Genomic DNA, 4,915 nt, shown 5'->3' on the forward strand with positions numbered 1-4,915 from the left:
AAATGATTATTAATTTGTCAAAATTTATTTAATCAAAGTAGATTATTAAGTAGGTACATCTTATAGCTTCTGAAGTAATGAATGACAAAAGGAGGGATTTAAAACTAAGAGATCTACTGGCTTAGCTCACCAGCAGAGAGCTGGTTGAAATGAAGTGTCTTTATTTTAATGTCCCACCTGTTCAATCTTGTACTTTTTGGTTAGTGATGGTAAGGGAAATTAGTAGAGTTGAATGTAATGAACGGACAATAAATGGTTTAGCATAATTCTGTCTGAGCCTAGCAAAAACCCCATTCTCTCCCCAGTTTTGTCCCCCTTCAAACTTGCCAAGCCTTGTTCACTTTGGCTTTATTTTAAAAATGCATTTCTGGTGAGTGAGGAAAGGTTTTGTACTGTGTTTTCAATGACTCACCCAAAATAACTCCATTCAACTTGTAAACGGTCCTGTTCTGAATGCAGATTGTGTTTGTTCTGAGATGGGCATGAAGGAGCTGCAGAAGGGAGATTAGAGAAGGGAAATGTGGTGGGAGAGTGCAGTGCAGTTCAGGCTCACATCAAAAATTATTTTTTAAAAAGACATTGTGTGTTTGTATGTTTTCAAGAACCGTTTGTGATATCTGCACCATTTAAAGCTTTTCAAGATACATCAGTATTAGATAGATGGATGGTTCATCTAGTCACTGACCTGTTTTTTCCTGATCCTCATAAAATGTGGAAGAAGATATTTACTTGTAAATATATAATTCCAAATATGCAGAGTGAAATAATAAATTTTTTTTTAAGTTCTAAATGGCTTCATATACGAAGTAATCACATATATAAGAGCTAGAAGTAATCTTAAAATGGTAAGAAAATGTCTATCAATACATTATGATCACACAACAGGACAGTGTTAAAACTGGGAAATGCAATAATGACATCCTCCTGTTGTGTTCAGTACTACAGAAAAATGTTTACTCTCAAGTGGCACAGATTGAGCATTTGACATCGATAGATACACCTCTTTAAAAGCTTTTATGATTCAAAAGGTCAGATATTTAAAAGCAATATCTTAGGGAAGGCCTGAAAATAAAAATAAAAAAAGGATAGATCTAAATTTGAGCATTAAGACTTCACAGATGAATTAAAAATATTTTGGCACTTCTATGTGTAACTATATCTAGTTATCAGGATTTCAAAACCTCTTTTGAGTTGTTTCACAAATTCATACAACAGACGAAGTGAAGCCCATTCTGTTATATAATCTTGCTTCAATCCATTGTTGATGAAGAATAGATGAGCCATTCTTACCTGTTGCTCAGAAACACCAGAGAATTGAGCCACTGAAAAGAAAACAAGCTGTCTACAAGGTTTTATCATGGAGAGGGTAAATTTAGCATTATGTGGCAAACTAAAGAAATTGTGATTTGGGAATGGTCAAATGAGTGATAAAATGACAAGTCTTCAATATGCATAAAATCAGAAAGTGTATAAACCTACTCAAATTATGTAAATAAATCACAAGGCCAAGTTTCTGTGGTATTGACACCTGCTTCTCTCTCTGGTATGTCCTTGGGAACATAAAGGAAATAAAAATATCATATTGTTATGCTATATTAATACGTCCTTATGATGTCAATGAGCTAGTATAATAATCCTTGAATTTTTGCTACTATGGAAAAGCCATAGGAACAAATAATAGGTTTAAATTATAGACCTTAAATATGCAATTTTACTATATATACAATAACCAGAAATACTTGATTAATGACTTAAAGAAATATATCAAAAAACGAATCTAAATCAGATTAACCACCTTTCCTCACATTCAATTATATGATTTGTAAATAAATCTTCGAAAGTTTTTGAGCAATTTACTCCTTGAACATTTTCCTTTCGTTCTCTTTTAATCTATGACTCCACCGTTATTCCTGGAAATGTTGATATTGAGGGGACCCAAAAGATTTCATGTTGAAATGAATTTTAGAAATATTGGGTTAAACAAGTTAAACCTTTTTTTTTTCCCCCGCCTTTCTTTCTTTTTAAGTAATCTTGAGGACTTCTCAAGTCTCTAACATTCATTGTGACTGGGATGGGGTGGGAGTTGACAAGGATTTAATATGCTGTAGTTTCTAAACTTATTTCATATAGAATTCTTTCTCCAGGTAATGCTATTGAAATATAAAATGCTGCTCTATTTGTTGAATCTGCAATTCTACTCACCTTAAACCTCCCAGCTCCCTTTTGTCCTAATAAAGGGTAAAAATTTGGTAAACTGTAATGCTACCATTTTCTGATCAGATTCTGAATTATTGAGATTTCAATGCACAGAATTAAAAATGATTACATAGATATTATTGAAGAAACAATACAATAACTAGAACCAAAATGCCTCAGCTTACCTAATAGTAAATCTTATTTTGTAATTTTGAGGTATGTGTTAAAATCTGGAAAAGCAAAAAAATAACTAAATTAAACTGAGTGTAATGTTTCACTTTTGATATAAGTTTTTCCATTTAAAACTGCCTTATTTAACCAGTGTATGTTATCTATCCTAGCCTGAATTTATGCCATTTTAAAAAATTCAGCTGCATAAGCATGAAGATAGATGCCATTTACTAGTATAAGAATAATGTCCTAGTATGAAATTGATTTTTGCCTTCTGCAGTATAATAATTTCAATATCTATACTGGGCACCTACTTTATTCCATGTGATCCTCACATCACCTTGGGAAGGTAGTCATCTCTATTGCTATTTCACAAATGAGGAACGTGATGACCAGAGATATTAGCTGTCCTGCCCTAGACCATACAACTAGAAAGAGACAGAAACAGATTTCGAACTCCAGGCAGACATCAACCATCCTACTATTTCCACTACATTATGCTGGATGGAGTTATCCATATCTAACATAAATTTGTTTCTTCCTCCACCTTGTAAGCATCAGTGACTTAGATATTCTTTCTGTAGCTTCCACAATCAATGTGCATTTGCAGTTGGTCTACAATACAGTACTTGTTTGGAAAAAAATTCCTTGATGAAGCAAACATCTAGACTCTCCTCATGTGTGGTATGGCATTTATTATTGAATAAATGTAACACCTTGGGCATCTTTTTAAAATATCAAAGTTGAGAACACAATTAAAACCCCTTACTTTTCAAAATAGCTGTTTCAAGGATTCCCTTCTCCATTATTTCCATATCCTCAACATTGTGCATTAAAAAATTATGTAGAAGAAAACATACGATTGTGCTATTGGAGATTCAATAACTGCTGTATTCTATTCTAAAGTTACCTGCTGGCATTCTTTCCCCTTTCTTTATGACTTGACTCTGATTTCCACAAGAATTCTTTGTTGTTGTCTAAAAGTGTATTATTTAAACAACAAAAAAACAAGGTAAAAGGGAATAGGCCTTAGAGAAACGACACGAAACAAGTATTTTATCCATTCAACTGTCCATTCTGAAGAACATAAAGAAGAGAAAACGTGCTTCAAGAGAGCTCATTGTTCCTTGTGAGAGTGGCACTGTACTAAAAGTGTAAAAGGTGGAGGAAGAATACTGAGAAATGTTCTTTACTCTCACAGTTTACAATCTGTCTGGGAAGTCAAACATCCCCTCAGAGGCCAGTTATTATTTTCTGCACAATTCAGTCCCCAAATAAATGATGTAGACATTTGATTGTATATCAGGGCATTGTGGGAAAGATGTGACTGAGACGGGGGTGGGGGAGTGAAAGGAGTGGTGGGGGGTGTTGAGGCAAACTTCTGGTGCAGCTGGATCTTGAAGTTCATGAAGCTCTTAGAAAGAATAGGAGTGAACTTAAGAGGTGAGAACAGACTCCGCAATGGCTTGTGGAGATGAGGGACTTAAAGCTGGGAGCAGCAAATGCATAGGGTGGGGTCCAGCAGGGCCCTGAAGGAAGCTGTGAAGGCAGTCTACTTTGTTCTCCGTGGCTTTTGACCAGCCCTCTCAGTACCTCTTCCCTCACTGTGTAGCCCTTCCTCCAGGGCTTATATTGGCAGGCTATTAAACTGTTAGCCACACTTTGCTATAGGACTCTTGAAGGCTGAAAAATCTTTAAAATTCAAAGAAAAGATTAATAGTGAAATTTCAAACCAGTGAGATACTGTAGTATCCCTGTTCTAGCTCCCCTGATGTGTCGCAGAATACATAGGCCCAGAATGATATTAAGATGGTTCTGGAAAGTTAGTCTGGATTTTGGATATGATCTTCTAGATACTGATAAACCATTAGAAGTTTGTGTCTGATTTTGAATATTTTATAATCTTTCTGCTAATGAGATTTTTAAAATAACAAAAGGTAATGCTAAAAGCCATTTTAAAAATTGTTCTGAACCATGTTTCTTGTCGCATCTTTTTGCGCCAAAATCCAAGCACATATTTCTACATTTTCATAGAGCTATATACCTTGCTCTTTGTCTACCTCTCTACACGACCAACTCCAATGTGGAATTCTCAGCTTAAATATTCTTTCTCAATTCCTTTCCATATATAGCACAATCACCATCAATAACTTTCTTAGGAATGAAAGCTGCACTCCACGAAGCTTGGTCTTTTCCAGTTATGACATTTTGACAAGAAATACCAATTAGGCGCCTCTTTCTTTCATCTTTATCCACTATGCCATGGACACAATTCTTTGGACGCCTCGCAGAATAACTTTCAGCGAGCCCAGACAGACACTTGTTTTGACGCGGTGAAGAGGGACGTTTAGTGAGACTTTCCACATTGTTCTCTTATGGGATGGAGGAGAAGTTGCGAGGAAGAGACGTTCACTAACACACAAGCAAACAATCGTCCCACTCCGTGGGCCGCGAGGGTCTGCAAGCTGCTCCCCACTGCGCCCGCCGCGCCCCGCCCTGCGCGCCCCCGGCCGGAAGGGGGCGTGGGACGCCGCGGAGGGAGGGGCGC

At 36.4% G+C, this 4,915-nt stretch overlaps 1 long non-coding RNA gene across 1 annotated transcript in view; it reads right to left on the reverse strand.

The window, feature by feature from the left end:
• The window catches only part of LOC109392607 (uncharacterized), a 4,782-nt gene extending 3,228 nt beyond the window's left edge, over positions 1 to 1,554 (reverse strand). Inside the window, exons 1-2 of the long non-coding RNA XR_002126094.1 lie at positions 1,480 to 1,554; positions 413 to 491 (exon numbers count right to left, since the gene is read on the reverse strand). This is a non-coding gene — a long non-coding RNA (uncharacterized LOC109392607). The remainder of the gene's footprint in view (positions 1 to 412; positions 492 to 1,479) is intronic.
• Positions 1,555 to 4,915: the final 3,361 nt, after the last annotated feature.

This window comes from Hipposideros armiger, unplaced genomic scaffold, assembly GCF_001890085.2.
Source record: "Hipposideros armiger isolate ML-2016 unplaced genomic scaffold, ASM189008v1 scaffold_338, whole genome shotgun sequence".
Lineage (NCBI taxonomy): Eukaryota > Metazoa > Chordata > Mammalia > Chiroptera > Hipposideridae > Hipposideros > Hipposideros armiger.